The sequence below is a fragment of the Mustelus asterias genome, unplaced genomic scaffold, assembly GCF_964213995.1.
Source record: "Mustelus asterias unplaced genomic scaffold, sMusAst1.hap1.1 HAP1_SCAFFOLD_1840, whole genome shotgun sequence".
In the NCBI taxonomy this organism is placed as follows: Eukaryota; Metazoa; Chordata; class Chondrichthyes; order Carcharhiniformes; family Triakidae; genus Mustelus; species Mustelus asterias.
The window spans coordinates 1-14,763 of NW_027591785.1; positions in this window are offsets into that span (position 1 = coordinate 1).

A 14,763-nucleotide genomic window follows, 5' to 3' on the forward strand; every position below is an offset into this window, starting at 1 on the left:
ACCCAAGGCCGGGAATCGAACCCGGGTCCCTGGCACTGTGAGGCCAGCAGTGCTAACCCACTGGGCCACCTTTGTGAACCAGAAGAAAAGGGAAACCGATTCCCAGTCACCGTTTCTGGGACTAGCTTTTGAATCGTGGGTTTTATTAATTGAATGGAAACTCCGCCAGCCGCTGTGGTGGGATTTGAAACTGGTGCCCCCGGAGCCCGGGCTTCTGGATTACTGGCCCGGTGACGGTAGCACTCCTCCCCCGCCCCCCCAACTCTGTCTGCCCGCAGCTTCCAGGGGGTTTGATAATCCCTCACCCGCGTTTTATCCTTCCAGGCATCGTCGGCACACAGCAACCAGAGGCGGATGGCGGGCAACAAGATGGCGGCGATGGAAAAGAGCTCCAACCCTGGCAAACTGGGGAAGAAAGCTGCAGCGCCTGCCCAGCCCGGAGGCAAGGGAGCCAAGACAGCCATCTGGAGATAACAAAGCCTCCGACACAGGGGAATCAATCCAGTGACCGGTGTGAAGGTGCTGCTCGGAGTGGGGAGGGTGTCGATTTTGTAATGAGTGCGAAGGGGCCGGAATGTTGGTTTTTACGCCCCCTGAACCCACAGGGGGGGTAAGTGCGCTCTTTTTTTAAGCGAGGCATCGTGGGGAGGTGGGGCCCACGTTTGGCCCCAAGCCAGTCCTGCTGTCACAGAACGACGGAGCAGACTGCGGCGGCACACCTTGCATTGTCAATCCTGGCTGCGTCCCCTCCTGCTTTGGACCTCCATGGTGAATGGACAGTTGCTACGTAGCTCTCCCTGCTAACTTTCCCCTCAGCGATCGAGGTTTGGCCGGTTCATGATTCCCCTGTTTCCAAAATCGTTGGTTTAATTCACCCCTACGTGTTTGGAAAGGACGCCTAAAATGTATCCAACCGTCTTAACGACACCTATGGTCTTTCCTATGCAGTGTCCCATACAAATACCTCCAGGGTGCCAAATCCTGCACTGTTTAATACCGTAAATAAGCACTTAATATATACCTGACTCTGTGTGTGACAGTAAAACTACGCCCCTCTTATCTTTGTTGATTTTTCTATCCTTATGTTTGCTGTGTATTTTATCTTTCCCCGATGACTGTTTGCATTTTTGTGTGTCTGTCTGTGTGTTTTTTTTTACAAACTCAAATACCTTATTTTAATATGGATTTTTATATAATAAACTTACATGGAATTTTTTAACGAAAGAAAAAGATCTTTTGACGTGTCTGTCACGTTCCGAATTCGAAGGAGTTGGGGCGTTGCCTTTGGCTGGGCGTTGGGTTCTGTCACGCGGTAGACCGCCTGCTTCAGAATCTGCCAATCGAGAGTGGCTGAGGGGACTAATCGATTTCCCCGATGGCTGGCTCGGGTTTAAGAGCCTGTGGATTGTAGGAGGGATTGAGGGGACAGGGAGGTAGGGGCAGGATGGGGATGTGTTGGCTCCGACTCGAGTCAGCTTGCACCCAAGACAAAATCCTTCTGCAAAGTTGTTTCCGAGCATAAACGTGTCAATGCTGGATCCAAAGATATGGGGCTGAATTCTCCCCCAAAAATCCTAAGGTCGAATTTGCGTTCAAACTGGAGTGATTCACGCTGTTTTTTTTCACTGGGAGTTCAGAGAAGAATCTCCCACACTCTGTGCACTGCAGAGGCCGCCAGCGTGACTATCATTACATTTCAGGGGCCTATCCCCGCTCAAGAGGCTGGAGTCGGCACGCTGAGCGGGCTACTGCGCGTGCGTGCAGGTCGGTCGGTGCCCAGATTGGCCCATGTGCAGTGGCCCCTCACTGGAGGCCTCCCAATCGCTGGCCAGCTCGATCACTGGCCACCCCCGCATCACCCGCCCTCCGCACAGCCCCAATTGCTGACCCCTCTGCTTCCCTCTATGCAGAGTGGCAGCTGGAACCCTCCCCTCATTCCCACTGATCGCCCCCCGAGGCCCCTCCCCATATGTCTCACCCCCCCCCTTGGCACTGCCCATTGGACAGAGCCAAGCTGCCTCCTGGGTACTTTGTCCCTTGGGCAGTGCCAGGGGGCCCAGGTTGGCGGTGCCAAAGTCCAGGGGGTACCCTCCCGCCACCCTTCCCTCTGGGGAAGCCCCAATTGCTCCCCTCCCCTTCACTCCAGTGGGGTCGGGCCGCTGGAGTGTAACCCCCGCTGGAGTGAAATACTCGGGCGCGCTGGGAGATGCTAGCTCGTGAAACTTAAATTATATTTAAATGGTCTTGGCGCCTCCACGCCGATTCCCGGCCTGGAGCAGACGCCACCAGAAATCCCACGCTGGGAGGCGCAAGCGGGGCCCGAACACTCCCGCGAATCGGCCAATGGGAGAATCTCCCGGCACGCTGCGCTTAAAGAAACCTAGCACAGCGAGATGGGGGAATCACCGCCGTGAAGTTTCAGCTCCAAGCTAAGATTTGAACCTTCCCTGGTCTGTGCTGATGCTCAGGTTATTCATTTGCTTTGTTCTTTGGATGTGGACATGGCTCACGGGTCCAGACCCACATCTCCAGTTGCCCTGCGAAGGTGGTCGTGGCCTTTCCAGAACCACGGCAGCTCTTCTGTGGATGCGATCAACAGACTTGTACTTGCGGCGTGGCCGTCAGGATGTTCCGGAGTACTTCACAGATGATATATAACGGGTTGGCGCAATGTTAGAAACACGATGGCTTCATTTAAGCACAGCAAGCTCAAACAATTGAAAATGTACTTGTTGGTTGAAGGATAACCACTCGAATAGTGGGATCCTTTATCATAGAATCCCTACAGTGCAGCAAAAGAGGCCATTCAGCCCATCAAGTCTGCACTGACTCTGACAGAGTATCTTACCCTCACCCCTGCTCTATCCTGGTGACCCCATTCCTTTAACCCCGTGCATTTACCTCGCCATTCCCGCTGACCTGCACATCTTTGGACACTAAGGGCTAATTTAGCATAGCCAATCCACCTAACCTGCACATCTTAAAGTAAGTTCATTTATTGGCCACAAGGCTTACATTAACACTGCAATGAAGTTACTGTAAAATTCCCCTAGTCACCACACTGCAGCTGGAGTGGCCAATCCACCGAACCGGCACGCCTTTAAGACTGTGGGAGGAAACCGGAGCACCCGGAGGAAACCCACGCAGACATGGGGAGAATGTGCAAACTCCGCACAGACTGCGACCCAAGCTGGGAATTGAACCCAGATCCCCTGGCGCTGTGAGGCAGCAGTGCTGACTACCGTGCCACCCTACTGCCCATCTTTGGACACTAAGGTGCAATTTAGCATGGCCAATCCACCCAACCTGCACATCTTTCGGACTGTGGGAGGAAACCAGAGCACCCGGAGGAAACCCACGCAGACACGGGGAGAATGTGCAGACTCCACACAGACAGTCACCCGAGGCTGGAATCAAACCTGGGACCCCCAGAGCTGTGAGGCAGCAGTGCTAACCACCGTGCCACCCTGAGAAAGCTGGTGGGACCTTGGTTTGATGTCTTCTCCAACGCATACCTCTTGCAGCCTGCCTGAGTATCACACTTGCGGGGGCATCTTGGACTTTTGTGCTCCAGTCTGTTTTTTTAATGGGAGCTGGTCGGCGTTGAACCCACAACCCTCTGGTTCAGAGATGCGAATGCGACCCACTAAGCCATTGAGCCACAGTGAAGGGAGCAAGAGTCGGGTGATATAACTAATTCTGCAACCCACTAATAGGTCCGTGTTTCCACTTGCCCTTTAGCAAGTTGCCTCGGGCACTGCGGAAACCTTGGGGCAAGAGACAGGACCGGGTAATTTTTATAAATATTAATTCACGGGAAGTGGTTCTCACTGGTGTTACAAGCGGAATGGGAGGTGTAATCAGGCCATTGAGGTTGGCCTATTGAAGTATGAGCTCCCTGATTAAGGATCTAATTGATGGGCAAATCAGGGAGTCTTTGCCTTGTATTTAACCGGGAGTGCCACTTCCTCTGGCACTCCTGAGGGTAGACTGCTGACTGATAGCACTCTGTGTACTGCTGTTAGAGTTTGTAAATAAAAGGATTTTGGTGACGGGGCTTCTGCCTTTGCAGACTTATTACAGGAGCAGTGCGTAGTTTGTCGAGACCCAATACTGCGCAGTTTGCAACACTAGTGTAAAAATTTAATTCACCCACCAAAATGGCCAATCATTTATCATCGCTGCTGTTAGACCAGAACAAAAGAGACTTTAGACAGGCTTCTTTCAATAAACTCAGAATGATAGATTAATCATAAAACAAAAGTTTTTAAAAACAAGTTGCCAGTACTGGTTAACACACCATTATAACCTGGAAGTATAAATACCTCTCTGTCCTTGAAATTCCACAACACGCAGACACATGCCAACAAGGAACAAAGGGTCATCTGGACTCGAAACGTCAGCTTTCTTCTCTCCTTGCAGATGCTGCCAGACGTGCTGAGATTTTCCAGCATTTTCTCTTTCGGAAACAAAACCGGCGCCTCTGCTAAGAGTACGGCGGCACGGTAGCACAGTGGTCAGCACTGCTGCTTCACAGCTCCAGGGTCCCGGGTTCGATTCCCGGCTCGGGTCACCGTCTGTGTGGAGTTTGCACATTCTCCTCGTGTTTGCGTGGGTTTCCTCCGGGTGCTCCGGTTTCCTCCCACAGTCCAAAGATGTGCGGGTTAGGTTGATTGGCCAGGTTAGAAATTGCCCCTTAGAGTCCTGGGATGTGTAGGTTAGAGGGATTAGCGGGTAAATATGTGGGGGTAGGGCCTAGGTGGGATTGTGGTCGGTGCAGACTCGATGGGCCGAATGGCCTCCTTCTGCACTGTAGGGTTTCTATGATTCTATGATTCTAAGATGGGAGGTTGAAGAATAGACCTTATATTTTAAAGAAGGATAAAGTTCATAGGGTTTCGACACTGTCGATCTGGAGCACCCTCGTGTGAACACAGATTTTTTAAAGAATCCCAGTAGAGGCCTGGAGGTTCTCACCAATGGAGCTTCAGCATCGAGGAAAACAGAGTCTGATCTCATCTCAGCTTCTTGGCTTTCCACAGACGGACTGAGACGAGGAATATTAGCTGTGCACTGATAACCATTCCATTACAGGCAGGGCAAAGAGAGTGCGATCCGGACAGCCATTCGCCTTCTCAGTTTAGTCCCAACTGAATTCAAAAAATCAAATTTAAAAACTCAAAAGCGCTGCCGTGTGATTTTCTGGAAATCACTAGCCTTTGGCTTTGAACCAGTTTCTTTCCCATCCATTGAAAGAAGCGCATTGCAAGCAAGCAAGCAACTCTCCCCCCGCTCCATTACTATGCTGGTCAGGTGATTTCACAGAGAAGGTATTCTTCATAGTCCTAGGTTACCCAATCCCCCGGACCCGCACATCTTTGGACACTAAGGGGCAATTTAGCACGGCCAATCCACCTAACCTGCACATCTTTGGACACTAAGGGGCAATTTAGCATGGCCAATCCACCTAACCTGCACATCTTTGGACACTAAGGGGCAATTTAGCACGGCCAATCCACCTAACCTGCACATCTTTGGACACTAAGGGGCAATTTAGCATGGCCAATCCACCTAACCCGCACATATTTGGAGACTAAGGGGCAATTTAGCATGGCCAATCCACCTAACCTGCACATCTTTGGACACTAAGGGGCAATTTAGCACGGCCAATCCACCTAACCTGCACATCTTTGGACACTAAGGGGCAATTTAGCACGGCCAATCCACCTAACCTGCACATCTTTGGACACTAAGGGGCAATTTAGCACGGCCAATCCACCTAACCTGCACATCTTTGGACACTAAGGGGCAATTTAGCATGGCCAATCCACCTAACCCGCACATATTTGGAGACTAAGGGGCAATTTAGCATGGCCAATCCACCTCACCCGCACATATTTGGAGACTAAGGGGCAATTTAGCACGGCCAATCCACCTAACCTGCACATCTTTGGACACTAAGGGGCAATTTAGCACGGCCAATCCACCTAACCTGCACATCTTTGGACACTAAGGGGCAATTTAGCACGGCCAATCCCCTTGACCTAAGGCTAGGAAGAATGCCTTCTAACCCTTTCTTTAAAAAAAATTCATGTCAGCTTCCAAATATCCAGATAATGTGTTGTCTTTGCCTATTCTAAAATAAAATATTCTCCTGAAAGATGTGACTCTCACACTAGCAAGCCTAGCATTCATTGCCCCTCCCTAACTGCCTCCGGAAAGTGTTGGTGCGCTGCTGCCTTGAAGGGTCACAGTCCCTGTGGTGTTGCTCCACCCACAGTGCTGTTGGGGAGGGAGTGCCACATTCACCCAGCAGTAATGAATAACGGGAGACGTTTTTCTGAGTCAGTGTGGTGAACTGACTGGGCAGGGAAGGAAGCATGGTGCCTGAAGTGACTTGTGTCGCCAATGTAGTTCTTCTCGATGTAATTCATAGAATCCCAACGGTGCAAAGGAGGCCATTCGGCCCATTGTGTCTGTACTGATTGCCTGACAGAGCATCCCACCCAGGCCGTATCCCTGTAACCCCACATATTTACCCCACTAATCCCTCTAACCCACACACCATGAGACACAAAGGGGCAATTTAGCATGGACGATATCCCTAACCCGCACATCATGAGACACTAAGGGGCAATTTAGCATGGCCAATCCACCTAACCTGTACATCTTTGGACACTAAGGGGCAATTTAGCATGGCCAATCCCCCTAACCCGCACATCTTTGGACACTAAGGGGCAATTTAGCATAGCCAATCCACCTAACCCGCACATCTTTGGACACTAAGGGGCAATTTAGCATGGCCAATCCCCCTAACCCGCACATCTTTGGATCCGAAGGAGCAATTTAGCATGGCCAATCCACCTAACCTGCACATCTTTGGACACTAAGGGGCAACTTTGCATGGCCAATCCACCTAACCTGCACATCTTTGGACACTAAGGGGCAATTTAGCATGGCCAATCCCCCTAACCCGCACATCTTTGGACACTAAGGGGCGATTTAGCATGGCCAATCCCCCTAACCCGCACATCTTTGGACACTAAGGGGCAATTTAGCATGGCCAATCCACCTAACCTGCACATCTTTGGACTGTGGGAGGAAACCGGAGCACCCGGAGGAAACCCACGCAGACACGGGGAGAACATGCTGACTCCACACAGACAGTGACCCGAGGCCGGAATTGAACCCGGGTCCCTGGCGCTGTGAGACAGCAGCGCTAACCACTGTGCCACCGTGCCTTGTAGCCACTGTAGGAAATGTGATAACTGATTAACACTCTGCAAGCTCGCAGACAACGACACGGAACTGGTTCAATGATCAGTGGGTCAAATGTTAAATACTGGCCGTCCTGCCTCTGACGGTACTCCAGGACCCAAGCTCTTCAGACCTGCCAATGTTGGAGGACATTCGAGGGACTCCTTGTGATGCCTAACCGTAGAACCGGTTTCCGTTCCCGGGTTGGGAGCACCTCCTGAAGGCTGTCACCTCCGGAGCCACGCTGAGAGGGTGCTGCACTGCCTGAAATGCTGCTTTGCAGATCTGACCTTGAGCTGAGAGTCCCGTCAGTCCTCCAGGGAGTGGATGGGGGAACGTTGAGTTATCTTGAGTGTTGTGTCCAAAGTTTCTCTCTCGGCCCCTTCACACCACTGGGAAAGGAAACATCATCCGGCCTTTTTCGCCTTGCTGTTTGTGGGATCTTGCTGTGCGCAAATTTGGCTGCCTCCTTTCCGATTGTTGAAACAGCGATTCCACTCCAAGGAGCACCGGATGGGCTCGGAAGGGATGTCCTGAGGTTGTCGAGATCTAAGATTTCGTTCCTTCACATGTTGAAGCGTTGATGTGAATCTGATGCCGACACTATAGTTACGAAAGCCCCACCAACGTCTCTACTTTCTCAGAAGACTAAGGAAATTAGGCATGTCAGCTACAACTCTCACCAACTTTTACAGATGCACCATAGAAAGCATTCTTTCTGGGTGTATCACAGCTTGGTCTGGCTCCTGCTCTGCCCAAGACCGCAAGGAACTACAAAAGGTTGTGAATGTAGCCCAGTCCATCACTCAAACCCAGCCTCCCATCCATTGACTCTGTCTACACTTCCCGCTGCCTCGGGAAAAGCAGCCAGCGTAATCAAAGACCCCCCACGCACCCCGGACATTCTCTCTTCCACCTTCTTCCATCAGGAAAAACTTACAAAAGTCTGAGGTCACGTACCAACCGATTCAAGAACAGCTTCTTCCCTGCTGCTGTCAAACTTTTGAATGGACCTACCTCGCATTAAGTTGATCTTTCTCTAAACCGTAGCTATGACTGTAACACTACATTCTGCACATTTCCTCTTTTCCTTCTCCCCTATGTACTCTATGAACAGTATGCTTTGTCTGTATAGCGCGCAAGAAACAATACTTTTCACTGTATCCCAATACATGTGACAATAATAAATCAAACCCTTCTCCCCGATGTACTCTATGAACGGTATGCTTTGTATAGCGTGCAAGAAACAATACTTTTCACTGTGTCCCAGTACGTCTGACAATAATAAATCAAATCAAATCAAGAATTACCCACCCCCACCCCCCCCCCCCCCTCCAATTCCTGCCTGAGACGCTCCGAATATCTCCTGTAATCCGTTTACAGTCAGAATAGCGGCAGAGAAATGGGGATTAAGTAAAAGACAGGAGCGCCAGAGCAGAGTCTCTCACCCTTTCTCAACCTGCCAACCTCTCCTCTTCCTATCTGGTTTTCACCCCCTACTGCTCCCGTCTCTGGCTTCTGCTACTTTCCCCAGATTCCCCCTTCCCCCCAAAAAGGGGAGGCTGAGGAAATCGGACGTCCTGCCCCCCCCAACCTCCCCTCCGGATGCAAGCCTTCCCTACCCCGAGCTGCTGCCAGTGTGGCCGTTGACTGTTCCACCTTTTACAGGCTGAATCTAATCGCGCGGGGGGATCTGTTTTGCTCGCTGGTTTGTGCAGGTGAGTCACTTTCTCATTTGTTTTCTTATTAAACGCGAATCTGTTTTGGCTGTGGAGGTTGCCGGAAAATACGAGAAAAGAAACTTCAATAACCACCTAACAATACAGGGGAATCCCAACTTGGTCCGTCGCGTTGTAAAGCAGAACATTGAAGCTCATTTCAACATCATTGTGGATTTTCTTTTCCATTTACAATTAACTATTGACTTGTATTATTTGGAATGTGTATAACCAACCTCTATTTATTTATTCATGGGTGGCACGGTAGCGCAGTGGTTAGCACTGCTGCCACTCAGCGCCAGGGACCCGGGTTCCATTCCCGGCTTGGGTCACTGTCTGTGTGGAGTCTGCACGTTCTCCCCGTGTCTGCGTGGGTTTCCTCCGGGTGCTCCGGTTTCCTCCCACAGTCCGAAAGACGTGCTGGTTAGGTGGATTGGCCATGCTAAATTGCCCCTTAGTGTCCAAAGATGTGCAGGTTAGGTGGATTGGCCATGCTAAATTGCCCCTTAGTGTCCAAAGATGTGCAGGTTAGGTGGATTGGCCATGCTAAATTGCCCCTTAGTGTCCAAAGATGTGCAGGTTACGGGGATTGGCCATGCTAAATTGCCCCTTAGTGTCCAAAGATGTGCTGGTTAGGTGGATTGGCCGTGCTAAATTGCCATTAGTGTCCAAAGATGTGCGGGTTAGGTGGATTGGCCATGCTAAATTGCCCCTTAGTGTCCAAAGATGTGCAGGTTAGGGGGATTGGCCATGCTAAATTGCCCCTTTGTGTCAGGGGGACTAGCTAGGGTAAATGCGTGGGGTTATGGGGATAGAGCTTGGGTGGGATTGTGGGTGATGCAGTCTGGATGGGCTGAATGGCCTCCTGCTGCACTGTAGGGATTCTGGATTCTGTGTGTCACAAGTAGGCTTACATTAACACTGCGATGGAGTTATTGTGAAAATCCGCCAGTCACCACACTCCGGCGCCTGTCCGGGTAACACTGTGGGAGAATTTGGCACGGCCAATCCACCCTAACCAGCACATCCTTCTGACGATGGGAGGAAACCGGAGCACCCGGAGGAAACCCACGCAGACACAGGGAGAATGTGCAGACTCCACACAGCTGGGAATCGAACCTGTGTCCCTGGCGCTGTGAGGCAGCAGTGCGAACCACTGTGCCAATGTGCCATCCTCTATCGCAAGTCTTGGGTATAAGGGGTCAGTGGAATTGTTGCCAGTGACACAGTTAGTTTCCCAACCCTCCCAGACCCGCGGTCAGCCCTCGCGAACAGATCTAGAATGATCAAAGTAACAAATTAAATCTGTTGCAATCCTGATTCCTGTGCGTGGTGAAATGGATCTAGTGACACACTCAGTCTGAGGTCACGTACCGACCGACTCAAGAACAGCTTCTTCCCAGCTGCCGTCAGACTTTTGAATGGACCTACCTTGCATTAAGTTGATCTTTCTCTACACCCTAGCTATGACTGTAACACCACATTCTGCACTCTCTCCTTTCCTTCTCTATGAACGGTATGCTTTATCTGTATAGTGCGCAAGAAACAATACTTTTCACTGTATCCCAATACATGTGACAATAATAAATCAAATCTATGGACTCTATGAACAGTATGCTTTGTCTGTATCATAGAATCCCTACAGTGCAGAAGGAGGCCATTCGGCCCATCGAGTCTGCACCAACCACAATCCCACCCAGGCCCTAACCCCACATATTTACCCGCTATCCCTCTAACCTACGCATCTCAGGACACTAAGGGGCAATTTTTAACCTGGCCAATCAACCTAACCCGCACATCTTTGGAGTGTGGGAGGAAACCGGAGCACCCGGAGGAAACCCACGCAGACACGAGGAGAATGTGAAAACTCCGCACAGACGGTGACCCGAGCCTGGAATTGAACCCAGGACCCTGGAGCTGTGAAGCAGCAGTGCTAATGGCTAACCACTGTGCCACCTGTGCTAGCGTGCAAGAAACAATACTTTTCACTGTATCCCAATACATGTGACAATAATAAATCAAATCAAACCCTTCTCCCCTATGTACTCTATGAATGGTATGCTTTGTCTGTATAGCGCACAAAAAACAATACTTTTCACTGTATCCCAATACATGTGACAAAGAACAAAGAACAGTACAGCACAGGAAACAGGCCCTTCGGCCCTCCAAGCCTGTGCCGCTCCTTGGTCCAACTAGACCAATCGTTTGTATCCCTCCATTCCCGGGCTGCTCATGTGACTATCCAGGTAAGTCTTAAACGATGTCAGCGTGCCTGCCTCCACCACCCTACTTGGCAGCGCATTCCAGGCCCCCACCACCCTCTGTGTAAAAAGCATCCCTCTGATATCTGAGTTATACTTCGCCCCTCTCACCTTGAGCCCGTGACCCCTCGTGATCGTCACCTCCGACCTGGGAAATAGACAATTATAAATCAGATCAAATTAAAAAGAGAGAGGGTTTGAGTAAGATGTTCTGTTGGTGAGTTGGTGCAGACTCGATGGGCCGAATGGTCTCTTCTGCACTGTAGGGATTCTGGGGTCTGTGTGTCACAAGTAGGCTTACATTAACACTGCGATGGAGTTACTGATTCTATGATTCTATTACCCTGCCCCGATTCCCTCAGAGGAAAGGTCTCTCCTCACCCAAGTCCGAAGAGGACGCCTCTTAATATTAAACATGTGGAGATTGTGAAATGTACCACACCAATGCAATTCTGCTGCTTTTGTTCATATACTGAACCCAATCCGTCATTCCTCATTCCAACTTGGGAACACTCGCACTCAGAGTGACCTGTAGGATTCTCCTCAAGAGCCCCTCTCTCTCCCTTTGTCCACACTTAGATAAGTGTTTCTCCGTCTCTCTCTGTGCTTTGGATGTTTGAGTCATCTTCTATCTCTCTCTCTCTCTCTTCAGAAAGATCTGGTCTGCTAATCCATCAATCTCGTTAGTCTGCAGTTGGCCAAATCAAGTCAAAGATCAGGCACGTTGGATACTGTGGCAACCTAAAGCGTGGATTTAGTGTGAGAATTTCATGTCTGATTAACTGAAAGATGACTTCAGTAATGAGGAGAGGAAGAGCTTGTAAGATGTACTCCACAGATGATTATGTGGAGTACATACGCGGCACGGTAGCACAGTGGTTAGCACTAATGCTTCACAGCGCCAGAACATAGAACATAGAACAGTACAGCACAGAACAGGCCCTTCGGCCCACGATGTTGTGCCGAGCTTTATCTGAAACCAAGATCAAGCTATCCCACTCCCTATCATCCTGGTGTGCTCCATGTGCCTATCCAATAACCGCTTAAATGTCCCTAAAGTGTCTGACTCCACTATCACTGCAGGCAGTCCATTCCACACCCCAACCACTCTCTGCGTAAAGAACCTACCTCTGATATCCTTCCTGTATCTCCCACCACGAACCCTATAGTCATGCCCCCTTGTAATAGCTCCATCCACCCGAGGAAATAGTCTTTGAACGTTCACCCTATCTATCCCCTTCATCATTTTATAAACCTCTATTAAGTCTCCCCTCAGCCTCCTCCACTCCAGAGAGAACAACCCTAGCTCCCTCAACCTTTCCTCATAAGACCTACCCTCCAAACCAGGCAGCATCCTGGTAAATCTCCTCTGCACTCTTTCCAGCGCTTCCACATCCTTCTTATAGTGAGGTGACCAGAACTGCACACAATATTCCAAACGTGTTCTCACCAAGGTCCTGTACAGTTACAGCATAACCCCACGGCTCTTAAACTCCAACCCCCCATTAATAAAAGCTAACACACTATAGGCCTTCTTCACAGCTCTATCCACTTGAGTGGCAACCTTTAGAGATCTGTGGATATGAATCCCAAGATCTCTCTGTTCCTCCACAGTCTTCAGAACCCTACCTTTGACCCTGTAATCCACATTTAAATTTGTCCTACCAAAATGAATCACCTCACATTTATCAGGGTTAAACTCCATTTGCCATTTTTCAGCCCAGCTTTGCATCCTATCTATGTCTCTTTGCAGCCTACAACACCCCTCCACCTCATCCACTACTCCACCAATCTTGGTGTCATCAGCAAATTTACTGATCCACCCTTCAGCCCCCTCCTCTAAGTCATTAATAAAAATCACAAAGAGCAGAGGACCAAGCACTGATCCCTGTGGCACTCCGCTAGCAACCTACCTTCAGTCCGAAAATTTTCCATCCACCACCACCCTCTATCTTCAATCAGATAGCCAGTTACCTATCCAATCGGCCAACTTTCCCTCTATCCCACACCTCCTTACTTTCATCATAAGCCGACCATGGGGGACCTTATCAAACGCCTTACTAAAATCCATGTATATGACATCAACTGCCCTACCTTCATCAACACACTTAGTTACCTCCTCAAAAAATTCAATCAAATTTGTGAGGCACGACTTGACCTTCACGAATCCAGGGACCCGGGTTCGATTCCCGGCTTGGATCACAGTGTGGAGTTTGCACATGAATAGGATGGGAATAGAGGGATACGGTCCCCGGAAGGGTAGGGGGTTTTAGTTCAGTCGGGCAGCATGGTCGGTGCAGGCTTGGAGGGCCGAAGGGCCTGTTCCTGTGCTGTACTTTTCTTTGTTTTTTGTACTCATTTTGTCATATATAACTTGAGTACTGGTGGAAAAAGAGACTTGCTGTCGAAGTTTTTCATCTTGTACTCACCAGAACAGCTGCACGCAATGAAGATCAACGGTAAGGATGGTTGCAAACACAGCGTCCCATTGGTTGTTTACAACAGGCAAAGGATTGACTGTACCCAAGCAGCCCGTGTTTGCAAAACTCAAAATGTAGTGTCCAAAATTAGGTACGATTCCATGATTGGGCAACACCTGCTGAACAATCCTGATTGCGCTAAGAATTATGCTGGAAACCAATTGAATGTGGTCAGTGGGGCTCTCATAGTGTGCCTCACGTATGATAGAAACCACATATGTTCACACACAGGGCCCTGTCCTTCACAGACAGAAGGAGCGTGTCCACACATTGCGCCTTCTCCAACTAAACAAAATCTTGGGGGACCAGCCATTCCCTGGTCCATTCCTCATGGCAACGCCTGGACCAATCGGAGTCAACCAGTCTGGTGTGAATTTGAAACAAATGTTCGGCAGTTAACTATTCTCTGCTGCATTCTCCACGGCAATGCCTCTACCAATCAGAACCCACTTGTTGATTCTCTTCTCGTGCGGTGTAAATTGTTGTTTTCTTTCCTGTCCAATTATCTTGCGGAGTTGTCCTGATGCGGACAAGATCTCTCTGCGCGGCAGTACTCAAGGTTATGACCATTTAGTGAAACAAAAAACAGACTTGCATTTCCATAGCGCCTTTTCACACTCTAGGACATCCCAGAATGCTTTGCAGCCAATGAGGTGTAGTCACTGTTGTAATGTAGGAAAGGGAAGCAGCCATATTGCGCACAGCAAGCTCCCACGTAGCAATGTGATAACGAGTGGAAAACCTGTCTTTTTATACATTTTTATTAATGTTATTTGAAGGAGGAGAACTCCCTAAAGGTCTTCTTTGAATTAGTTGCTATGACAACTCTCACATCCACCCCGGAGGGCTGACTGGTCCTGGGTAACGGCTCTGCTTTACTCGGCCTGGGAGTGTTGCACTTATAGAATCCTAACAGTGCAGAAGGAGGCCATTCGACGCATTGAGCGTGCACTGACAACAATCCCACCCAGGCCCTATCCCCGTCACTCCAGCTATTCACCCTGCTAATCCCCCTGAAACTAAGGGGCAATTTAGCATGGCCAATCC